The following is a 26,883-nucleotide window of genomic DNA, read 5'->3' as shown; positions in this document are numbered from 1 at the left end:
GGAAATATATCCTCCAACTTTGTTATTCTTTCCCAAGATTATTTGGCTATTCAGGATCCTTTGTGATTCCATATGAATTTTAGGACTGCTTTTTCTATTTCTGTAAAAAATGCCATTGGAATGGGATTTTGATAGGGATTGCATTGAATCTGTAGGTGGCTTTGGGTAGTACGGACATTTAAAAATATTATTGAGTCTTCTGATGTATGAATATAGGATATCTTTCCATTTATTTCTATCTTCTTCAATTTTGAAATTGTTTTGTAGTTTTCAGTGTACAAACATTTCACCTCCTTGGTTTAGTTTATTCCTAAGTATTTTATTCTTTTTGATGCTGTTGTAAATGGGATTTTCTTGGTTTACTTCTCAGATTATTCATTGTTGGTGTTAGAAATGCCACTGGTTTTTGTATCTTGGTTTGTACCCTGAAATTTTATTGAACTTATCTGAGTTCTAATAGTTTGTGTGTGTGTGTGTGTGTGTGTGTGTGTGTGTGTGTGTGTGTAGTCTTTAGGGTTTTCTACATAAAAGATCATATCATCTGCAAACAGAAATAATTTTACTTTTTCCTTTCTGATTTGAATGTGTTTATTTCTTTTACTTGTCTAGGACTTCCAGTACTTTGTTGAATAACAGTGGAGAGAGTTGGCATCATTGCTTCGTTCCTCATCTTAGAGGAAACAAATTCAGTTTTTCATCCTTGAATATGATGTTAACTGTTGGCTTTTCATATGTGGCCTTTGTTATGTTGAAGCAATTTCCTTTTATTCTTAGTTGTCTAGTCTTTTTTGAAAGGCTGTTGAGTTTGTCAAATACTTTTTCTGCATCTATTGAGATGATCATGTAAGTTTTAATCCTTTGTTCTACGAATGAGGTGATCACATTGATTGATGTTGAACCATCCTTGCATCCCAAGGATAAGTTCCACTTGCATATATGGTATATGATCCTTTTAATATACTGTTGAATTTGGTTTGCTGTTATTTTGCAAGGATTTTTCATCCATTTTGTGGATATTGATCTGTAGTTTTCTTTTGTTCTGGTGCCTTTTTCTGGCCATGGCATTAGTGTAATGCTGGTCTCATAAAATAAATTTAGAAAGGTTCCCTCCACTTAAGTGTTGTTGGAAGAATTTAAGAAAGAATGGCATGTTCTATAGAATTCTCTAAATGTTCAAAAGAATTCACCAATGAACCTGTCTGGTCTTGGCTTTTTTACCTTTTATTGTGTGTCTGTGGGGCTGGTGGGGATGGTTTCATTATTAATTCCATATCATTAATAGTTTTAGGTCTGTTCAGATTTCCTTTTTCTTCATGATATGGTCTTGTTAGGTTGTATGTCTCTAGGAAGTTATCCATTTCTTCTAGTTTATGAATTTGTTGGTATAATTATTCTTCATGGTCTCTTATCTTTATTTCTGTGGTATCAGTTTTGCGCTAACGTCTTCTTTATTTCTAGTTTTGTTTATTTGATTCTTCTCTTTTTTCTTAGTCTAGCTAAAAGTTTGACAATTTTGTTGAACTTTTTGGAAAACCAACTTGATATTGTTCACTAGTGTTTTTCTATTCTGTTTTATTTCTTTTGTATTCTTCATTATTTCTGTCCTTCTGCTAACTCTGGGCTTATCTTGTTCTTTTTAGTTTCTTGAGGTATATATTTGGGCTGTTTATTTGAGACCTTTCTTCTTTATTAATGTAGGCATTTATCACTATAAACTTCTCTCCTAATACCATGTTTGCTGTATCCTGTAGGTTTTGCTATGTTGTGTTTTCATTTTTATTGGTCTTAATATTTTATAATTACCTTTTTGGATTTTTTTGTCCCATTGATTATGTTAAAGTATGTTGTCTCATTTTCACATATTTGTGAATTTTTCGGTTTTCCTTCTGTTATTGGTTTCAAGTTTCATTCCACTGTGGTTGGGAAGATACTTGGCATGATTTCAGTATTCCTATATCTGTTTACACTTGTTTTGTGACCTCACATGTGATCCATGCTGAAGAATGTTCTGAATGTGTTTGAGAAGAATATTTATTTTGTTGATGTTGGGTAGAATGTTATGTATTTGTCTATTAGGAACATTTGGTCTATACTATTGTTCAAGTCTTCTGTTTCCTTCTTAATCTTTTGTCTGGATATTCTATCCATTATTGGAAGTGGGGTATTGAAAGTTCCTACTATTATTGTGCTGTATTTTTTTCTTCAGTTCTATCAATGTTTCCTTCGAAGATTTGGGGGCTCTGGTGTTGGGTGCATATGTGTTTATAATTGTTTTATCTTGCTGGTTAACTGACCCTTTTGTCATTATATAAGGTCCTTCTTGTGATAGTTTTTGACTTAAAGTCTAATTTGTCTCATATAAGCACAGCCATCCCTGCTCTTTTATGATTAACATTTTCATGAAATATCCTTTCAGTTTCAGCCCATGTATGTCCTTATAACAAAAATGAGTCTCTTGTAGACAGCATGTAGGCAAATCTTGTTTGTTGTTGTTGTTTTAATTTATTAAATCACTCTGTCATTTGGGGAATTTAATCCATTTACTTTTTTTCTTTTATTATTATGTTCAATCCATCTACTTTTATGTATTTATTTTTAAAGATTTTATTTATTTATTTGAGAGAGAATGAGATAGAGAGAGAGCATTAGAGGGGGGAAGGTCAGAGGGAGAAGCAGACTCCCTGCTGAACAGGAAGACCTATGCGGGACTTGATTCCAGGACTGCACGATCATGACCCGGGCCGAAGGCAGTCACTTAACCAACTGAGCCACCCAGGTGCCCCCAATCCATCAACTTTTAAAGTAATTATTGTTAGGTAAGACTTGCTATAACCATTTTGTTAGTTGTTTTTCATCTTTCTTGTGGTTATTTTGCCCTGCTTTTCCTCTCTTGCTCTTTCTTTATTTCATTGATCGTTCATAGTGACATGCTTTGATTTCTTATTTATTGATTGACTGATGTGTGTATATATTATAGGTATTTTCTTTGTGGTTACCATGGGGCTTATGTAAAACATCGTACAGTTTATAACAATCTATTTTAAGCTGATACCAGCTTAAGTTTAGTAGCATACAAAAAGTCTATACTTTTACTTCTCCCCTGATCCACTTTATGTTATTGACGTATTCATGAACATATTTTTATAGTCATAGTTATTTTTATACTTTTGTCATTTAACTTCTCTATCAGAATTAAAAGTGACTTATGCACTGCTATAACAGTATCACAGTATTCTATATTTGTTTGTATATTTACCTTTATCAGCAAGCTTTATGTTTTCATATGATTTTGTGTTCCTGTTTAACATGCTTTTGTATCAATTTAGAGGACTCTCTTTAGCATCTCTTATAAGGCAGTTTTAGTGGTGATAAACTCCTTCATCTCTTGTTTATCTGGAAAATGCTTTCTCTCCTTCATTTTTGAAGAACAGTTGCTGGATGTAATGTTCTTGGTTGGCGATTTTTTCTTTCAGAGACTATATCATCCCATTCTCTTCTGGCAGGGTTTCTGCTAAGAATTCTATTGAGTTTTATGGGGGTTCCCTTGTATATGATGAGTCACTTTCCTCTTGTTGCTCTCAAAATTTTCTCTTTGTTTTTGATTTTTGAAAATTTTGTTATATGTAGCTCACTGCAGACTTCTTTAAGTCTGGTTTCATTTTATTTAATAGATATGAGGCTTCTTGAATCTGGATGTCCTTTTCTTTCCCCATACTTGGAAAGTTTTTGTCATTATTTATTTTTTTTAAATAGGTTTTCTTCTCCTTTATCTCTGTCTTCTTCTGTGAGTCTCATAATGCATGTATTGATCTTGTTCATATTCCATAAGTCTCTTAGGCTTTGTTCTCTCTTTTTCATTCTTTCTTCTTTTTGCTCCTCTGACTGGATAACTTCAAACGACTTTAAATTTGCCAGTTCTTTATTTTGTTTCATAATGTGGGCTGGGGAACCTTCTAGTGTTTTTTTGTTTTTTTTTTTTTTTAGTTCAGTTATTGCATTCTGGACTAAACTCATTCTCCAAATTTTCTGTTCGATTCTTTTTACATTTTCTATTTCTTTTTGAAATTCTTACATAGTTTATGCATTGATTTTCTGAGCTTCTTGAGCATCTTTTTGACTGTTATTTTAAATTTTTTGTCAGGTAATCCATATACTTCTGTATCTTTTGAGTCAGTATCTGAGATTTATTTTGTTCCTTTGATACGGCCATTTTTTCTTGTCTTTGTATTCCTTGTAACTTTTGATTATGTTCATGCATTTGAAAAAAACAGCCACCTCTTCCAGTCTTTATGGATGGGTTTTATACAGGAAAGACCTTCAAAAATCAGCCTGGCTAGAGATTCTGTGGGCTTCTTAAATCATTTCTGTGGCTATATCTTCTCTATAAATTTCTAATTGGAGGCATATGCCATTTTTGCTTTTATTTTCCAGGAGTTTGTAATCTCTTGTTCTCTTGGTGACTAAGACAATCATAAATTCTCATGCCACTCAACTCATTTTTGTTCTTAGCACTGTTTGGTTTGTTTAGGCTGCTTTGACAAAAATACCGAAGACCAGGCAGCTTAAACAACAAACTTTATTTCTCACAGTTCTGGAGGCTGGGGAGTCTAATATCAAGGCACTGGCAGATTTAGCATTTGCTGAGGACCTTCTTCCTGGTTCATTGATGGCCACCTTCTTGCTGTGTCCTCCTCATGAAGAAAAGGGTGAGAAAACTCTTTGACACCTCTTTGTAAGGACACTAATGCCATTCATGAGGTCTTCATCTCATTACCTAACCATATCTGAAAACATCACCTGCAAATACATTGGGGATTAAATTTCAGCATGAGAATTTGGGGGAACACATACATTCAGTTTATGGCATTGGTTGCCAAGCATCTAGAGCAGACAGCATTCTATCTGTGCTCTGAGATGAGTAAGACCGAAGCCAGTCCCTAAGGCAGCCCCTGTGAAAAGTCAGAATGTTGGACAAATGGTCCAATCTTCTCTTTCTGTCCCTAGGGAGAAAACAGGAGCTGGGAGTTTCCTCCCAATTGTGTGTACTGTGCCAGTGGGGAGAATGATAGTGAGAGGGTACCACAAATTTTCCTACCACCTTTGATGTAGCTGCTTTTGTTTTCCTTGGTGACAAAAGCCTCTTAACTGGTGTATAGATTGCTCAAAAAGACATAGTTTCATGTATCATTGTTGAGTTGGTGTTTCCATAGGAAGAAGGAGCACTGTCTTGCTCTCCTAATTATTCTAATATGAGCAAAACATAGTTTTGTAAACTACTACATTTAAATTGATAAGAGCACATATTATTAAGAAAAAAACCCAGAAATTTGAAAGGATTACAATGCTTCAATATGTTTCCCTTTAATTTTAATAAAGAGATTACAGTCTTTTGCTTATGTCAAGCCACAAATTTAGGTAATCTCATTTGCAACATATGTACAGTAGTCTCTTATCCATGGGGAATACATTCCAAGACCCTCAGTGGATGCCCAAAACCATGGATAGAAACAACCCTATATGTACTATGTTTTCTGCCTATATGTACATGCCTATGATAAAGTTTAATTTATAAAGTAGGCACAGTAAGAGTTTAGCAGCAGTAACTAATACCAAAATAGAACAACTTTAATGATATCATAAAAGTTGTGTGAACGTGGTCACTCTCTCTCAATTATCTTATTATACTATAGTCACCCTTCTTCTTGTGATGATGCTAGATGACAAAATGCCCACAGGATGAGATGAAGCGAAGGGAATGATGTAGGCATTATGAGATAACCTGAGGCTACTACTAACCTTCTGATATGTCAGAAGTAGGATCATCTGCTTCCAGACTGCCCCTGACCATGGGTAACTGAAACGGGAAAGCAAAACCACAGGTAAGAAAGACCACCGTATATTGCAAGGAGTGTCTGTCTGTATTTATGTGTGCATCTGAATTAAATTTTAAATATCACAGTATAGGTATAACACCATGCAATAAAAAATTAGCCATGTAGTTATATAATTTATGCTGTTACAAACTATTATAACTAATATTGATTTGTATGTTGTGATTTTATTTTATTTTTATAGTAATTTTAAAAAGGATATTTAAACTAATGGGCATATAAAATGTAACAATGTTAACTATGAACCATAAACTTTGAATATTCATAGAGAATTTTGTTTTAAAATTTGACACCCTGTCATACAACTTTCAGTAGTGTTTTAGCTATAATACCATCCAGGCAAGGAAAAATTAAAGGACACTATTAAATATAAAAATCATCCTGGGTAAAAAATTCCTATTTCCAGTTATGTGAACCATTAACCACAAAACTACGGGTGGGGGGGGAGGGGAAATATGAACTATAAAATTTAAGAGGTGAAATGCATGAAAAACTATAAAAATTAGGAGGGGGAATGCATGAAAAAATGTTGAAAACCAACAAATATTTGTAATTTGAATATAAATTTAAAATACTGTAGAGAGGGGCACCTAGGTGACTCAGTGGATTAAGCATCTGCCTTTGGCTCAGGTCATGATCCCAGGGTCCTAGGATTGAGTCCAACGTTGGACCTTCCTCCTCAGCTGGGAATCTGCTTCTCTCTTTACCCCTCCCCCATGCTCGTGGTCTTTCTCTTGTACTCTCTCTCTCTCCCTCTCAAATAAATATATTAAAAAAAAAAATCTCTAAAAAAAATTAAAAAAATAAAATCTTAAAAAAAGTACTGTGGAGAAAACTAGCTCAGGCTGATGAGTGAAAAATCAAGAGGAAGGGCGCCTGGGTGGCTCAGTTGGTTAAGCGACTGCCTTCGGCTCAGGTCATGATCCTGGAGTCCCTGGATCGAGTCTCTCATCGGGCTCCCTGCTCGGCAGGGAGTCTGCTTCTCCCTCTGACCCTCCCGACCCTCCCCCCCTCTCATGCTCTCTCTCTCTCAGTCTCTCTCTCAAATAAATAAATAAAATTTAAAAAAAAATCAAGAGGAAATTCTTACTTCTAGTTCGGTCACATTATTTTAAGATTTATGTGGTCTGAATTATCATTCCTTAGAAAGACAATAGGAGGGGACTATTTCCTCTTAATTCCTGGCAAAGAAAGACTACAAAGATTAATCCTATAATATCTAGTGACAGAAGTGTAGCTTCATAAGTTTTTCTGTTAGCACATTTTTACCAAAGATGTAGCTAAAATGTTAAAACAGACTATGCCAAAAATATATAATATAGGTCATTAATGAGGTGGATTTAGTGACCCTGGAACTCATCTATACTCATTTAATAATATCTTTATCGAAGCAAGTAAAACTTTAACATTTACTGCTGTACAGAAAAATTATGAATTATTTTAATTATTAGGAAATAATTTTGGTAATATGTAATCAGATTAGAATTATAGGACAACAAAAATTGGCATGATTATTATTTACCAAGAAGGGGAAAACAAACACAATAGCAGCAGAATTTTAGGTAAGAAGTAAAGAGAAGAAAAAGAGAAACCTAAAGTTATTTTATAAACTAAATAAAAAACAAAATCCTTGCTGCAGGTAGAAAAAATAATATGGCATTATTTGCCTCAATTATCTGCATAATTTAGGTGAAGTTAGACAATTTTGATTGAAACATCCTAGATTATGGCTTTAATTTTCCATTTTACCTTTTTGTGTTGGAAATATTTTATGCACTACATATATTATTAGGGGAGAAGTTGGAATTACAGCCACCAGTACTGAGTCAAGAGAATACAGTGAACCTATTGAAGGTAGTAATCTACAGAGAAAAATTAAAAATGTAAGTAATAATGTCTCCTATGATTATCCAATCAAATTTGCAGAAGTTATGGTATAGGTAAGGTTGATTTTTTTAAAAGATTTTATTTATTCATTTGAGAGAGAGACAGACAGAGAGAGTACAATCAGGGGGAGAGGCAGAGAGAGAGGGAGAAGCAGACTACTTGCTGAGCTGGGAGCCCGACATGGGGCTGGATCCCAGGACCTGGAGATCATGAACTGAGCCAAAGGCAGACACTTAACCATCTGAGCCACCCCAGGCACCCCACGAAGGTTGATTTTTATCTTCCTGCCTATTTAATTTTCTTTACTGACATGTTTGACTGTCAAATAGAGAGCAGAATTAAATTTGAATTAAGTTTTGCATAATTTCTGAAGAAATGTTTCATAGATACATTAGACATAAACAAATACAGATTTAATTTTGGGTTCATTATAATATTCTAAGAACCCTAGAGTATTTAAAAGATAAAGATATTTATGAGAGGGGCACCTGCGTGTCTCAGTTGTTAAGCATCTGCCTTTGGCTCAGGTCATGATCCCAGTGTCCTGGGATGGAGCCCCGCATTGGGCTCCCTGCTCCGCGGGAAGCCTGCTTCTCCCTCTCCCACTCCCCCTGCTTGTGTTCCCTCTCTCGCTGTGTCTCTCTCTATCAAATAAATAAAATCTTAAAAAAAAAAGATATTTATGAGAGAGACAAATATGATTTCTGGCAACATTTCATCTTATTTTAGGAGATGAACTATGGAAAATATAGAGATATTTTTATTATGATTTAGTGGTTAAAAATGTCTTTCTTGGGGCGCCTGGGTGGCTCAGTGGGTTAAAGGTCTGCCTTTGGCTCAGTTCATGATCCCAGGGTCCTGGGATCGAGTCCCGCATCAGGGTCCTTGCTCGGCAGGGAGTCTGCTTCTCCCTCTCCTTGCTGCTCACCCTGCTTGTACTCTCTCTCTCTGTGTCAAATAAATAAATAAAATCTTTAAAAAAAAAAGTTTTTCTTGTTTCACAAATACGATGTTTACTTTAGTTATAGTGGAAGCTATACATGTAAATAAATATGGGACAAACCTTTATTGATTCTATTCAAGTGGAATCTGGAAAATTATTTTAAACCTGACAACAACATGGTGGAAGGCCCAATGGTGTCAATGAAATATGTAGAAATAAAACTCTGGACTGTAATAAAAATAAGCTCCTTGAGATAAAAATGATAAATTTATCCTTGATAGTGGCAGCTATTACATGAAACCTATCATTTAAAATATATTTATGTACATTCAACAAGTGGTGTTGGGAAAACTGGACAGCTACATGCAAAAGAATGAAACTGGACCACTTTCCTACATCATACCCCAAAATAAACTCAAAATTGATTAAAGACCTAAATGTGAGATCTGAAACCATTCAGATCCTAGAAGAGAGCATGGGCACTAATTTCTCTCACATCAGCCATAGCAAGATTTTTCTGGATATGTCTCCTGAGGCAAGGAAAACAAAAGCAAAAATAAACTATTGTGACTACACCAAAATAAAAAAAGCTTCTGCATAAAGAAGGAAGCAAAGGTTGCCTAGGTGGCTCAGTCATTTGGGCATCCAACTCTTAATTTCAGCTTAGGTCATGATCTCAGGGTTGTGAGATCAGCCTCCCATTGGGCTCTGTGCTGGGCATGGAGCCTGCTAAAGATTCTCTCTCACCCTCTCCCTCTGCCCCACCCACCCATCTCTCTCTCTCCCTTTCTAAAAACAAAACAAAACAAAAAACAAAGAAGGAAATAGCTAACAAAACTAAAATGCAACCCACTGAATGAGAAAAAACACTTGCAAATGATTATATATAACCAATAAAGGGTTAATATCTAAAATATATAAAGAACTTATACCTACGAGTATATCTAACCAAAGAGATAACAGGTCTGTACTCTGAAAACTATAGAACATTTGTGAAAGAAATTGAAGATGACACAAAGAAATGGAAAAAACATTTCATGTTCATGGATTGGAAGAACAAATATTGTTAAAATCTCTATACTACCCAAAGTTATCTACACATAATGCAATCCCTATCAAAATACTATTTTTCACAGAGCTAGAACAAACAACCCAAAAATTTGTATGGAAACACAGAAGATCCCGAATAGCCAAAACAATCTTGAAAAAGAAAAAGCTGGAGGCATCACAATTCCAGATTTTAAGCTATATTACAAAACTGTAGTAATCAAGACACCATTGTATTGGCATAAAAACAGACACATAGATCAATGGCACAGAATAGAAAATCCAGAAATGGACCCACGACTATATGGTCAGCTAATCTTTGACAAAGCAGAAAAGAATACCAAATAGAAAAAAGACTCTTCAACAAATGGTGTTGGGAAGACTGGAAAGCAATATGTAGAAGAATGAAACTGGACCACTTTCTTATACCATGCACAAAAATAAATTCAAGGTGGATGAAAGATCGAAATGTGAGATAAGAAAGCATCAAAATCCTAGAGAACACAGGCAGGAACCTCTTTGACATTGGCCGTAGCAGCTTCTTACTCGATACAACACCAAAGACAAGGGAAACAAAAGCAAAATTGAACTATTGGGACTTCATCAAGATAAAAAGCTTCCGTACAGCAAAGGAAATGATCGACAAAACTGAAAGACAACCTTCAGAATGGGAGAAGATATTTGCAAATGACATATCTGCTAAAGCGTTAGTATTTAAAATCTATAAAGAACTTATCAAATTCAACACCCCAAAAAACCAAATAATCCAGTTAAGAAATGGGCAGCAGACATGAATAGACATTTTTCCAAAGAAGACATAAAGATGGCTAACAGACACATGAAAAAATGCTCAACATCACTCATCATCTGGGAGCTACCAATCAAAACTACAAGGAGATATCACCTCACACATGTCCAAATGGCTAAAATGAACAACACAGGAAACAACAGATGTTGGCGAGGATGTGGAGAAAGGGGAAAACTCTTACACTGTTTGTGGGGATGCAAACTGGTGCAGTTACTCTGGAAAACAGTATGGAAGTTCCTCAAAAAGTTAAAAATAGAACCACCCTACTATCCAGCAATTGCACTACTAGGTATTTACTCAAAGGATACAAAAATACTGATTCAAAGGGATACATGCACCTCGATGTTTATAGCAACATTATCAGCAATAGCCAAATTATGGAAAGAGCCCAAATGTCCACTGACTGATGAATAAATAAAGAAGTTGTAACATATATATACAATGGAATATAACTCAGCCATTAAAAAAAAATGAAATCTTGCCATTTGCAATGATATGGGTAGAGAGAGAGTGTATTATGCTAAGTGAAATAAGTCAGAAAGAGACAAATACCATATGAGTTCACTCATATGTGAAATTTAAGAAACAAAACAGATGAACATGGGGGTGGGGAAAGAAAGAGGCAAACCATAAAACCATAAAACAGATCTTAACTATAGAGAACAAACTGAGAGTTGCCAGAGGGAAGATGGGCGGGGGGGAATGGGTTAAATAGGTGATGGGTGTTAAGGAAGGCACTTGTGATGAACAGTGGGCTTATATGTAAGTGATAAATCACTAAATTCTACTCCTGAAACTAGTATTACACTGTATGTTAACTAATTGGAATTTAAATAAAACCTTGAAATTATAAAAAAATAAAAATAAGTAAACAAAATAAAACATAAAAAATAAAAATAAAATATATAAGAACTTATATAATTCAACACACACAACACAAAAAATAAATAATTAATTTTAAAAATGGACAGAAGACGTAAACAGATACTTCTCCAAAGAAGACATACAGATGGTCAACAGACACATGAAAAGATGCTCAACATCATTCATCATCAGGGAAATGCAAATCAAAACCACACTGAGCTATCACCTTACACCTGTCAGAATCGCTGAACTCAAAGCACAAGAAACAACAGGTGTTGGTTAGGATGTGGAGAAAAAAGGAACCCTTGTGAACTGTTCGTGGGAATGCAAGTCAGAACAGGCATTGTGTAAAACAGTATGAAAGTTCCTCAAAAATTTAAAAATGGAGTTTCCACATGATCCAGTAATCCTTCTACTGAATATTTACTCAAAGAATACTGAAATGCTAATTCAAAAGATATATACACCCCTATGTTTATTGAAGCATTATTTACAATAGCCAGATTATGGAAACCACCTAAGTGTCCACTGATAGATGAATAGATAAAGGTGATGTGGTGTAGATATACAATGGAATATTGTTCAGCCATAAAATAGAATGAAATTTTGCCATTTGCAGTAACATGGACAGATCTAGAGGGTATAATGCTAAGTGAAATAAATCAGTCAGAGGAAGACAAACACCGTATGATTTCACTTATATGTGCAATTTAAGAAACAAAACAAAGAAAAAAAAGAGACAGTCCCAAAATCAGACTCTTTTTTTTTTTTAAGATTTCTTTATTTATTCACTTGAGACACAGAAATACAGACAGACAGAGAGAGAGCATGAGCAGGGGGAGAGGCAGAGGGAGAGGGAGCAGGCTCCCCGCTGAGCCAGGAGCCCGAAGTGGGGCTCGATCCCAGGACCCTGGGACCATGGCCTGAGCTGAAGGCAGACGCTTAACCATATGAGCCACCCAGGTGCCCCCCAAAACCTGACTCTTAACCATAAAGAACAAACAGATGGTCACCAGAGGGGAGGTGGGTGGAGGGATGGGTGAAATAGGTGAAGGGGACTGAGACTACACTTATCACGATGAGCACTGAGTAACGTGTAGAATTGTTGAATCACTATATTGTACACCTGAAACTAATATAACACTGTGTCTTAACTATACTGGCATTAAAATAAATAAATAAATAAACAAACAAATAAACAAAGACCGAGCTATTCAAAACACAGATTTAAAAGAAAGTCCAAATAGCATGAAAATGAAATAGTCCTAGAATAGAATTTCTGTGTAATATTAACCCTGAAAATCTGTAGGGCTCTATGATTAAATGAAGTTTGCTTACATGTTTTAGGAAATATAGAAATCTACACTTCTTTGATAAATATTAAATCAAAGGTGTACTAGCCATTAAAAGAGCAGTCAGTATTGAACTGGACCTGCTGAGCACAACCAAAGGAAAGTAAACTTTACTTCCAGCAAAATATACAGTAGTGAAAATAGGTATCTAAATAAACTTCTGCTTTACAATTTTTTTTTGTTAGTGCTGCAGTATGATTTTAAAATGCTGGGGCACCTGGGTGGCTCAGTTGGTGAAGCATCTGACTCTTGATTTTGGCTTAGGTCATGATCTCAGTGTTGTGAGATTGAGTTCCGTGTCAGGCTTTGTGCTGGGCATGGAGTCTATTTGAGATTTTCTCTCCCTCTTCCCCCTCCCTTCCTCCCTCTCTCAAATAAATAAATAAATACATAAATAAATGCTGCTAAATTCTAATTCTCTCAACTTCTGACACTTTAGCATTTTGTCTGTGTTGCTTTACTCTTAAAAAAAATACTGGACAATGTCCACTGAGCTACTTTCAATAAAATATTGATCTTTAGTTTATAGTGTACTTGTTGTTTGTAATTTTCAATACTTCAGGTTTCCAGAAAAAATGTATACTTGTTCTTCATAAGTATATTGCTTTTATAATTCATAAATACACAGTGAGCCCTACCTAAAGACAATGAAGTAAACTAGATTTCTTAAAATTGCCTTTTTAAGGGCCTAGAGTGAGAAAAAGTAGAATATGGATATCATTTAGGTATTTCATTAGATAATAAGCAAACAACCCTAAAATAGAGGTTCCTGGAAGATATCCCACCTGTGCCTTGAAACGATAGTGGTCACTCAGCATTAAATGTTGTGTTTTGTGCAACGACCCTCAGTGGAGTAACTTGGGGGCACAAATGGAATCAAGTCATGTATACAAACACAAATGCACACATACAGCCCAGCCCATGGTGTGCCTCAGTGAGCATCAGTGAGTGATGGAAGAATGAAAATGCATTGACCAATTTATCAGGAACCCATGGAAATTTCCATATACCCTTCGTTAATTATTTCTCTTCCAAAGGCCTGGAGTTGTCTTTGACCCATTTAAATTTCTGCCTTGTGTGAAATCAATCAGTTCCCATTTTTTTTCTTTTATGTGTAAATTTGGCTGTGGGTGGTGGTAGGGAAGACAGAGACATTACAGGGGTCAAGGTGACTTAAAAAGAGCAATTTATTTCTTAGTCACATGTGGTAAGTAGAAAAGTGGTACTTGCTTTTATCAATGTTCACTTAAATTTATATACTTATTTAATTTCAGACTTAATGAAATTGAAAAACTAGTTTAAAGTATTCCCACATGCCCTTTATCTAGATCCCAATGTTAACATTTTATCAATCTGCTTTATCTTTTTTTGTCTCTGTCATTGTTCCTTTCTCTCTCTCTCTCTACTCCTCACCCTGTCACTATTTTTCCTAAACTATTTGAGAGTAAGTTACATGTAACGAACTTTGCCCTTAAATATTTCAATGTGTATTTATAAAACCTATGATACTTTCTTATAGAATCACATTATAGGGGCACCTGGGTGGCTCAGTCAGTTAAGTGTCTGCCTTCGGCTCAGGTCATGATCCCAGGGTCCTGGGATTGAGTCCCACATCCAGGCCAGCATCCGGCTCCCTGCTCAGTGGGGGGCCTGCTTCTCCCTCTCCCTCTGCCTGCTGCTTCCCAGGCTTGTGCTCTCTGTTGCTCACCCTCAAATAAATAAATAAAATCTAAAAAAAAAAAAAAAAAACCCAACGTTATAATTATCAAAACCAAGAAACAAATATTGACATAATGTTATTGTCTAACAGCATACTTTATTCAAATATAAATATTTCTCTCATTAGGAAAAAAAATCTGATCTGTGGTCCAATCCAGAGTCACTTGATGCCTTTAGCTCTCATGTCTCTTTAATATTCTTTAATCAGGAACGATTTCTCAGTTTTTCTATTAATTTGTATTTTTTTATCTTTCATGATCTTGACATTTTTGAAGAGCAAAGGCCACGTATTTTCTAGAATGTCCTTCAATTTGGGTTTGTCTGATATTTTCTCATTATTAGATTCAGGTCGTGTATTTTTGGCAGAAAAACCACAAAAGTGACATTGGGTCCTTTTAAGTGAAATATACAAGAGGCACATGACCGTCATCAATAGTTATTGAACAAGATTGCATTTGCCATCTACAAAGCATAACTTTACTTCTGTATTCCAAAGCATAATTATTTATTCTCACTTAAAAAAAATGTATTTATAGAGTCCTGACTATGTTCCAGGCACTATGTATGTAATTAAATGTTATGAAAGTTCCAGGATAGGTGGTCAAATATTAGTATAAGTGAGGAAAACCCCACAGAAGTAGTGGAACTTTAACAGGACCCTGGGTTATGGAAGGATGATGAGTAGGATAATGAAGGACATTCCATACAAGAAAACCTAGAAGGATGGAATTCATCACCTTGCAAAGTTGGTTAAAACCTGGTCCATTCTGAAATCGTATGAAGTGGCTCTGGTACATGTGAAATCAATTTTTCATCACCCATATTATAAACCACAATTAATAAAACTATTCTCAGCAGCAATTAATTTTCAGAAATCCAGGATGTCTTTTGATGTTTGTAATAGTGCACAAAGTCTGGAGAATATACTATTCATTGGTCCATCTATCCAAAATAGACTAGAGTTTTGCTTCCATGTACTTAAATATGATTGACTATGTTTAGTTGCTGCTCACTGTTGTTGCTGTTGTGGTTTATTTATTTGTTTCTTAATAAGTTGAAGTTCCTCGACTCTGAATTATATGCCTACTGAGCTTATCTGATCCTTCTTATTTCTGAGGCAAGAAGCCACTCTTTACTCTAGAGCAGCCCTCATATAAATCAAAACACATATAAAGAGCAAGTAAGTGCTTTAATATTCCATTAATTTAAGTATTTAAGGACTTAAAGGTATGGGATCTGGATAGGAAACATTGCATGTTCAAAATTTAGTAATATTGTTAACAGAGAATGTCTCTTTTTTTTTTTTTAAGATTTTATTTATCTGACAGAGAGAATAGCTAGAGCAGGAACACAAGCAGGGGGGAGTGGGAGAGGGAGAAGCAGGCCCCCCGCGGAGCAGGGAGCCCGATGCGGGACTCGATCCCAGGATCCTGGGATCACGACCCGAGCCGAAGGCAGAAGCCCAACGACCGAGCCACCCAGGCACCCCGAATGTCTCCTTTTTTATGGTATAATTATCTCTGATTATTCTTGAAGCTTCAAATAAAAGAGCAACACAACCCTGCAATTAGGGTACAATTGTACCTGAAATCTTAGAAGTTCAAAGTCAGACCACTGCACCTTACAACTTAGAACTACCAAAATGGGTGCATTCCATATGCATTTGGTTAATCTATAGCACATTACTCTATTTCTTAACAGATATGTGAGCAGCAGCTGATATGCATAGTACAGTAACTAAGGTTAAACTTAAAAAAAATTACTCTTCTAAAGCATAAGTTACAAAATCACAAAGGTGAAAGGTTTTGAGGTATTTAATTTCCTTTTCTGCCTTGAAAAAAAAAAGAATAGGAAATAGAGCAAACACTAGATGCATTTTATTAATCACATACTCCAAGTCAATCCACTTTATACATAGGAATGTGAAATGTCAGATTCAATTAAATAAGTGCTTGTAAAATAAAGCATTACACCACATGAGCATATTTAAATCACAACACAGTCAGATAAATGCACTAAAATTCAAATAAGCATATGTAGCTACTTGGCTCTTTTTAATTATTGAAATAGAGACATTGACTCCCATGTGCGATGATGCAAACAGACCATGCCTTCTTATAAATGTTTATTTCTGGATTTTGACTTCTGATACATTTTTTTAAGTGGTATTTTATAGGAAAGAGGAGTATATGCTCTTCATATACTCTCAACCCTGCAGGTTTTCAGATTCCTCATTTGATGAGAGATGTCGAATCAGTAGTTAATGCACATTCAGAAACAACATATACCTCAATACTTAAGGAAATAAAAAATTAACTCTTTAGCTCAAGACTGGGGACATCTCATGGAGGCCTTCAAGTCTATGATCATTGTAAATATACACATGTATTTCATACATATAAAGAGTTAACTTTTGTTGTAAATAACAGTAATAGGCAACAGTAATTGAGAGCCAGCTCAAAACTACACTACACAATGTAAAAAACAGCTCTAACACCCCACCCCCGAAACCCCCCACCCCCCCACCCCCCCACCCCCCCGCCAAGTTTCTTCTTAGTCAACATTTTTTTTTAAAGGTTTTGTTTTTAAATAACCTCTACACCCAATGTGGGGCTCGAACTCACAACCCCGAGATCAAGAGTGGCATGCTCCACTGACTAAGCCAGCCAGATGCCCCCTCTTCGTGGTCAACATCAATGTTCCCATTTTACAGGTGAAGGATGTTTCTTAGGCTAAATTACTTGTTTAATACTGTTTAATTAAGAATTTGGCTCAATAGGGCCTTCATGTTAGGTATGTTGAATTTTATACCCACTGCAAGTTCTTGTGATCTTAAACATAATGAGAATCAGTTAAGTGGCACTGTAGATCTTTTCTTCACATACTACTTATCCACATTCCTACCTTTTATTGTGTTTATCTTATAAGATAATTTATTGTAAGTTATATTTGTCATTTTATTTATATTTTAAAATATTTATTCTGATGATCAAGATTCACCTATTGAAAAAAGTTAAAAAATTAAAAAAAAAAAAAACAGCTAATATCCACAATCCCATAACCCAGATATAAACACTGATAAAAACATGCTTGCATTTTTCCTACCAGTCTGCCTGGAGAGTATTTATTTTTAGGTAACACACAACTGCATACACACATTAATTTAGCAACTCAGATATTTATTGCCTCCGATGTACCATCACCTAAGGATAAAGAGGTGAATCTCATAGAAAAAAGCTTGGTTTCTTATTGTGTTTGGTTTCTTACTGCACACACACATACACACGAATACATACTTGACCTATTTTGACAAATGAAGTATAAAACTTTGTTCATCTTTTTTCTTTCCATGATATCAATAAGCATTTTCCAAGTCTAACCATCATGAGATACAGCTTTTAATAAATTTTATAAGGTAGCTAAGTGATAGATCATGATGTTTTTGAAATTTGGGTTCAAATTTTAGCTTTGCCACATTGTATATTCCCTTGAGCTAGTGACCTAACTTCTGTTATATTTGTGTCTTCAGCTTGCAAATGAAAATAAAAATGAGTACATATCAATAGGACTCAGTGAGAGTTCCTGTTTATACTTCATTCGATAATGCTATTTTTAGATTATACTTTTATTATTATATATATATATATTTTAAAGATTTTATTTATTTATTTGAGAGAGAGAGAATGAGAGAGACAGAGAGCACATGAGAGGGGGGAGGGTCAGAGGGAGAAGCAGGCTCCCTGCCAAGCAGGGAGCCCAATGCGGGACTCGATCCTGGGACTCCAGAATCATGACCTGAGCCGAAGGCAGTCGCTTAACCAACTGAGCCACCCAGGCGCCCCTTTTATTATTATATTTTCATTTTATTATATCATAGCAGCTCATATGGTTGACATAATGCCTGAGAACCTATTAGCATCGAGTCCAGTGATTTTGTTCTGACAGCCTTCACACACTTCCAATAAAATATCAAACAATTAGTGGGCTTATTTGGTGCAAAGGCTTAGCACATGTTCCAAAGCACCCAGAAGGAGAATCTGACCAGACACTTATTATTGCTGATGAGAAGGGTGGGCGCAGTCCTGTGTGGTACCGCCTGTTGCTGCAGCAATGGCCTTCTCATGCATTTCCCCACACAAACTGAAATGTGCTCCGTATCCCAGGCTGGTCCTTCAGTCCACATTACACATACAGCCATCATTCCCAAGCACATGTCTGCACGTTCAGAGGGGGCTTCAAACTTCAGCTGCACTGAGCTAAAATCAGTGTTTCCCCAATACTATCAAAGCCTTGGATTTTTGCTCAAGTCACGCAAACTGTCCCTATTCCTTCATGGTGAATTCTCATTTAAAGGGAACTCGGTGTTACTTCTTGTCCATGTAACAGAGTAGCTCATCTTAGACTGTCACAGACATTCTAAGAATGTGGACCTACAGAAGGGCAGAGTCAGGATCAGTTCTCCTCTCAAGCTGCTCCTAGGGTTCAGTTTAAGTATGAAAATCCAGGCACTGTCTGCTTCCCAACTTGGGTTGTAATTTTCCTCTCTCCCACCTCACTCAAGGTCTTTTCTCTGTCCTCCCACTCAAGGCATGTAGCATAAAATTCTCAATAAAGGAGGCTTTTAACAGATGGGAATAGAGATTGTTTTTTAAGCAGCTTTTGCTTTTAATCTGGTTTTCTTTGAGGCAAAGGAAAACAAAGGTTTGACTTCTTGACTAAGGGGAAAAAAAAAACAATAGAAATTTCTGAGATTAAAATGTGCATTTATATTTTAATAGATTATCTGACTTTATTAGATATACTGATTTTAATAGATACACTGACTTTATTAGACCTCAGTCTTCTGATGTAATATATACCTATCTGATGTAATGTATATCTACCAAGAAGAAAAATTTCATATCCTTTGTATACATTAATTTATTAAGAAGTAGTTGGCTTATGGGAAAGTGCTAGTATAATCTCTGATGTGCTATTTTACAATAGTGTCTGGAGGTTTTAAAAAAAAGTCTTCATAATTCTTCTATTTATAGTTACCCATCTAAAAAAGTTTAGTGGTTGAATTTAATACTTAGCAATTACGCTGGCCAAGCAATATGTAGGCAAGTATTTTAAACAGCTATGTCTCTGCCAATTCCATGTGGGAATTTTCAACCCTACTATTCTTGATATTACATAAAATGTGGAGGGAATCCATTGTGTAAACAGACTTTTTGAGGGCTGAAAATAAAAACTTTCGATATACTTAAATCTTACTTGTCCAGACTATTCTCTGAAATTGGTGAATTCTGTAAATCTGCATGATATCAAAACAGTGTGGAATTTAATGGGAATTGCACATTATGTTTTTAAATAATTTCCATTTATTGAAACGAACAATGTGTTTGCTAATGTGTTTAATGTTGTATATATATCATCTCATTTAATTCTCACAACAACATTGTGAAAGAAAGATTAACATTAGACTCTTTGTGCAACTAGGAATTCTGAAAGTTAGACAGATGATTTACCTGAGACTACTCAACTAACACATGACTGAAGACTATGAACCCATTTCTTAACAAATTGTGATAGATCTTGTACAAAGGTGGCTGCCAAAAATGTCTCTCATCCCTATATACATATTCTTCTCCTCCCACAAAGAGGTGAATTCTATTCCCCCTTCCCTTGGATTTTGCTGTCCCTTGTGATTTGTTTTGACCAATAGAATCTATTGGAAATGATGCTTTGCCAGTTCCGGGCTTAGACCCAAGAGGCCTGCCAACTTACACCATTTCCATCTTGGACAACAGCTGTCCTGTAAAGAAGTCCAACTCACCTTGCTGGTGGGAGATGTGGAGAGAAAAGTGTGCTGGAGGATGAGAGTCTACCAAGGGAGAGAGAGAGAGTGTCAGCTAACTCCTGGCCATTATAGTTATCTTCTCTGAGACACCAGATATTTGAATGAAGACATGTGGACCATCTATTCCTAGTTTAGCTGACACAACCAAACTACATAGAAGAGAGGCTCAGACAGGCTCTGTGAAATTGCAAGATCATAAGCAAATAAATAACAGTGGTTGTTTTAAGCACTAAGTGTGGAGAGCTCTGCTAGGAAGCAAGAGATAACTGAAACATCAATATGAATTACAACCTCTTTGCTAACAAACTCTTCTACTGCATTAATTATTTATTATAAAACAAATCTCCTAACACTTATATAATTTAAACAAATTATTTGGTATTAGTATTTCAGAGATAGCCAGAGAAAGTCATGATAAAAATGAGCAAGAAACCAAATGAAGAGTAAAATCCTTTGTTCACAGCTGTATTTGTCTGCAACTAAAACTCCCCTCATTAGCATTCTTAGTATTTAAAAACTCAGTAACCATAGAAAAGTTTCCAAGCAAAATTATCTTTTTCTGTTGCTGATATTACTTGGGGGCAAGTATGAAAAATTTGAAAAACACTTTATGAATATGGAGATCGTTAAATAAATTATGATACACTGCAGAATGAAGTAGTACAAAATCATTTCAAACTTTACCCACATTGCTAAGTGAACAAGTATACTGTAAAGCAATATGTAATAAAACCTCATGTTGTTAAACTAGTATTATTGATTGTGTATATAAAGACACAATTCTAAATTATTAATAACTGACATATTTGAAAGTCATGAAATAAATGTGTTTTATTTTATAAGCATGAGAAAGTCCTTATAAATGTGGCAGGTGAGGGGGAGGGGGTGCGGGGTGAAAGAACCCGGACACTAGAGTCGGGGGAGTCCATAAGATTTGGTACAAATCCTGATTTTATCACTTAGTAACTGTGATTTCAGGCAATAACCTAACATATCTCAATCTGTTTCCTCAATTGTAAAATGGGAAGAACAATATCTGCCTTTAAAATTATCACTGAAGGGGTGCCTGGGTGGCTCAATCGATTAAGCCTTTGACCTTGATTTCAGTGCAGGTCATGTGATCTCAGAGTGGTGGAATCCAGGCTGCATGGGGCTCCCTGCTCAGTGCGGAGTCTGCTCATCTCTCTCTCTGCTCCTCCCTCTGCTCTCTCTCTCTCTCTCTTAAATAAATAAATAAATAAATAAATAAATAAATAAATAAATAAATAAATAAAAATTATCACTGAAGTCAGAGAGTACATAATGATGCTCAGTAAATGGCAATTGTTCACATTGTTATAAATTAAGGCCAAATTGGGGCGCCTGGGTGGCGGAGTCGGTTAAGCCTCTGCCTTCGGCTCAGATCATGATCCTGGAGTTCCGGGATCGAGCCCCACATGGATTTCCCCACTCAATGGGGTGTCTGCTTCTCCCTCTGCCCCTTCCCCTATTTGTGTTCTCTCTCTCTCTCTCTCAAGTAAATAAATAAATAAAATCTTAAAAAAAAATTAAAAAAAAAAATAAATGAAGGCCAAATCAAACCATGGCCGCTCATGTCCATGTAACAGCACTGCAGTGCTCCGCCAGAGGAGAGGTTTTCAAATGCCTTTCAGTGGGTTGTTTTTGTACAGGGATGTCCTTGGCATTCCCTAAAAGTCTGAATCAAGCTTCAGTAAAAAAAGATTTAATTAAAAAAAAAATCTATAGCCCATATGCTTGTAAGTCAATTAAATGAGAACCAAGTTTAGGGGTGGCTGCTCAATGTGTGTTTTCCTCAGGGTTAGGATTGCTCAATAACAAAATCTGAGAGGAGATATCGTGCACTATGTTTACATTAGTATTTATTGCAAGGGTTTTTGTTTGTCTTATATACTTCATAAATGTTACTTTCTTTTATTGAGGTGAAATGCCCTTAAAACTAGGAAAGGGTAATTGATTACAAATAGAAAGCAGAAAGACTGTGTGATATGGATATAACAAGAGTGATCTGGTTTAAGAAGAAAAGAAAGATCACTGTTAACAACACCGAATGATTCACATTGATCAAACTGGTGAAGAAACATAAAAGGAGAGCAACTAGGCCAAAACATTCACGTCGGGTCATTCAATGAGAGAAAACAAAACAAAATAGGACAGAAGCATGATTCTAATTATTAACTTTGGGGATTTGTATGTCACAACAAATTCATAGTGGGTTTCATGCAGTAAAATTTTGCAGAATAGTTCTATAGCACAGCCTGTTTCTAATGTTATTTGAAAGAAAATAAAATGCAGGAAAATGATGTTTCTCACAGTTTTGCAATATGAAAAGATTAGTCTTATTCATTTTAATTAGACAAAATTTGAATATGAAATTGAATTGTCTTCTTCAAAGTAAGCACATCTGTATTTGAGGGGAAATCGAATACATTCGATGGGGATGCGTATTAAACCCAGTACTATTGGCATTTACATTGGTGTATTTGATAGCTAGACCTGCATTTTTCTGTGTCCTACAATCACATGATATTTGTACCTTGCTCTTAATAGATATCTGCTCATTTTGACATTTGGAATTCAAAGATTTTCTCATATAAAGACTTTTGTCAAAGTTTTTATATCTATGTTGCTGCTCTTACACTTGATACAAGCAAATAAGATATGCAACTTTGTAAACGTCTTCACCATATACACACTAATTCATAGAAGACAAATTATGTAATTAAGTTATTCTTATACATGATTCATTCCTTTGTTTTAATATTTCTAAATAAACATTTAGCAAGTGTTAAGCATGTGCTAAATATGGTATGGTTGTACAGATAAATTAGTTAACAGGGCAAATGTGAACTCTGAACAAAATATGAAAACAGTGTCAAAATTCCAGAGGCCTTGGATTTATCAAAAAACTGATTTTGAAATATTTCCACATAGTCACTGTATGTTACATAAACTGTATGTTACAAAAACTATAAAATTAACTATCAAGGAGATTTTGGCATCCTATACCTATTATTTATGGTAAATATTATGAAGGTTCTTATGAAATTTCCAACTTTTTAGTGAATTTATATAGACAGCAAGAACAAAACTACAATTCTATGTTAAAATAACTGGGTATCTCGAAAGCAGGAGTTATCTTGAATATTTAAATAGGACCAGATAGGTGATGATAAATAGAGAGAGAGAGAGAGAGAGATAATAGATAGGGTTCAATTTTGATATTGATACATCAATACAGAAATTTCCATTAGCTAAATCTCTCTCTCAAGAACATGATAAACCACCTGAGATCTTGCTGTTAATTTTTTTATGTCCAACTCTGACAGTATTTGGTAATATACATGTCACATGCTTGGTAATATAGCAATGACAGAATTTGAATTCAACTCTTGAAACAAAATACATATAACTTACTTGGAAATAAGTCAGTATTCAGCAGGAATAATCTTGACCTTTCTGGAAAAATAATTATATGGTCTAATTGATTAACTATGATATTACAGGGTACTTTTAAAACATTATTTTTCTATCAAAAAATTATCGTATAAACTAGCTAAGAAAATTATCTCCTTCCTCTATATTAAACATTTACCAAAAACAAATATGAGGATTTTGTTTGCATTAAAGTTTTGTTTTAAACCCATTACTCCTCTTTAGCTTTTGGATCAGTTTAACTGAAGATTAAGCAGAAAGTAGAAGGTAAGCTATTAAAAAAAAAAAGTTAACATTTGCAACTATCTGCTTGGATGAATCACAATGATTGTTGATAAGCGCACCACACACAAAAAACCAGAAATTAAATGGACAATGATCCTGAAAAAAAAAAATTGCAACCATTTTTCTCTAAGCCCTGACTTCAATTTAGTATTCATAAAGCCTCCTCATTGTTCTTATTGTCGATTGACATGTTAATAAATAAATGTTCTAAAGTTACTGACAAATGTGTGCATAATATTCACAAAGCATGGATCAGTGCTCTGTGCAATATTCCATGTGTGAAAACACAAACATCCCTCTGTTGAGAAATCAAACTTGGCAAACAACTGCTACACTTTTCAGATTCATAGCAATCATGGTTTTCTGTAGTTTTTAGGGGCAAAATCCACAATTTTGTTTTCTGAGCACTGTTCCATGCACTGTTAAAAGCAAGTAAATAATATATCATATTCTACGTAAATGTCAATTTAAGATTTATATATATATATTTTATTTAAATCTATTTATGATATATACTAAATGTGATACTACTATAGAAACATATGCGGGGAAAGATGCATACTGAAAAACCATCTTAAATGGGATACGGATAAACAAAAAATAATCTTCTTATCTCTCATTCTGATTAGCACAGAAAGGCTGCTATCGACTTTACCGAGTGTCTCCAGCCTTGACAATGCTGTGGTCATAACTCATAAAACACTGGGATCCAGGAAATTTGTTAGACATAAAAATGAAAAGAACTGCATAATTTTTATTTCTTAAATAAAATAAAGTCTGATTTAGAATGCAGATGTTTCTGTCTTTGATGTTTGAATGTTCTGGGTAAGCATATTAATGAGATTCAGCTGTATTAGTTTAGCTCAGGTAGATTGGAGTTTTATGATCTTGTGAAGTTGAAAAACATAATTGTGCTATTTTTATATATAAATGCTTTTTGAAGATCATCTCAAAACAGAAAAAATTTAAAGCAGAGGTTTACCTTTTTTCAGATGGCAGACTCTTTTAAACACAAATAATAAGAATATTGATAATATGCATTGCAAACCTGCATCGGTGAGGACTTTCTTGTTGAAGAGGAGTTTGATGGTAACACTTAAGCGACTTAGAATTTTAAACAAGTAGAATAGTAGACATATTTTCCATGGTTGGCCGTTTTCCATGCAATGGGGTGTGTTTTTTAAAACACATTCTTGGCCTTTATCGAAAAACCACAGATAGCTATAATTTGGGTAGCTTTTACAGATAATTTATGACTTTTGCACTCAACTTAATGGTCCATAAAAAACTCAAACCAGCAGTGTTAGGACATTGCTTTAACAGTCAAAAGGATTTTGGAGACTGAGAGGGTTTTTTAAAAGGGACTTCCATGTCAAATGAGATTTTGAATTGTACTTGGAACATTTGTTGCTTGATACAAACATGCTCTGTTTCAAAGTTATACCCTGGCTACTTCGATTCTTGCAGTGTAGCTGAGAATCTTACAAAAGAAAATTATTAGTGTTTTTTAAGTTACCTCTCCGTTTTAATATGCTAATATTGGATAATATAAATTATCAAGTTAGAAAACTAACGTAAATCTGTTTATAAAAAATTACTGCACCCAGAATGAATGTATGTATTTCAGCTATGGCAACAGATGCCCATGATTTTTTTTTTTTTTTTTTCTGCATGGCTTTTAAACAGTTAACATCACCTGCTGCTGTTTGTGATGAAACCCCACAGGAAATGAATGCCAAAGGTACAAGATGAAAGAGAAAGTAATTTTCTGGGAGGGGAGTAAGAGTAATTTTGCACTGTGAGGTGAAAGGGTGAGAAACCAAAAGACGTGTGAGGAATTACTTATGAAACTGGAAATGAGGGTAAAAGTTGGAGGCGAAGGGAGCAAATACAGGAAAGAGAAAAAGAAGAAAATACCTAGAGCCATAGAGAAAGATAAAGGGATTATAGCTTGAAATATACATTTAGAAGGTGCTATTCAGAAAGTAAGTCATTGTTACATATATAGAAAAATCACAAACCTAATAAAATATTGTATACAAACTCAACATATGCTTGATGGGCAAAATCATTAACAGACACGTATTTCAGGCTTCCCTCTCTCACTCTCTACCATTATGAATAATACTATCTTTTTCTTTTCTTCTTCTTTTTCTGGTCTCTCTTGTGAAGAGTCAAGGAAATGTGCAGTGGGGAAGAACAGGAGATGCAAGGAAGTCTAGAATTATTATCAGGAAGCAGAGAAAGCTACAAGGAACAGATAATTCTGAGAAAACTACAAAACCGGCTGAGTTGAGGAGTAGAAGAGAGAGATTTGCAGGGTGGTCACAGGGTAGTGGATGGGCAGGGAAGGAGGGGAGGCAATGGGGAAACTACTGCTGTGTATTGTCAACAGAGACATCAGAAGTTACTTAAATATGTTTCAATGAACTGGTTGTTGTTGAAACTGTGTTTATTGTAACATAGCATTGTTTTAGAACTGGGACAGATGTGTTTATATGTGATAATGTATACCAACAAAATATTAGAGTCTTTGCCCTCACTTAGAATCATTGTTAACAAGCTTATTTATCACTGGTGATTAACAAGCATATTTGTCTCTGGTTGTCTGCCTAAGTTAACCTCTTTCTCTCCTTCTGGATAGTATCAAAAAAGCAAAAAGAATAAAGGGTAGAAAACTCTGATAACTCCAATTTGCACTAATTTGGGATTTCAGGTATATTCTTTAAGGACAACTCATGGTAGTCAGAATTAATGGAGATGAGAAAACAGCTGCCCAAGATGAAATGAAG

General features: G+C 35.1%; 1 long non-coding RNA gene across 1 annotated transcript; it reads right to left on the bottom strand.

Annotated features, from left to right (window-relative positions):
- Window positions 1-5,830: 5,830 nt before the first annotated feature.
- LOC110578797 lies at window positions 5,831-25,173 on the bottom strand. Its single transcript, XR_002480196.1, has 3 exons — window positions 25,140-25,173; window positions 23,789-23,830; window positions 5,831-5,854 (listed from the first exon to the last, which is right to left on the bottom strand). It is a non-coding gene; the product is annotated as an uncharacterized LOC110578797 (long non-coding RNA).
- Window positions 25,174-26,883: the final 1,710 nt, after the last annotated feature.

Source organism: Neomonachus schauinslandi, chromosome 4 (assembly GCF_002201575.2).
Source record: "Neomonachus schauinslandi chromosome 4, ASM220157v2, whole genome shotgun sequence".
Taxonomy (NCBI): Eukaryota; Metazoa; Chordata; class Mammalia; order Carnivora; family Phocidae; genus Neomonachus; species Neomonachus schauinslandi.
This window is presented reverse-complemented; position numbering and strand designations above follow the sequence as displayed.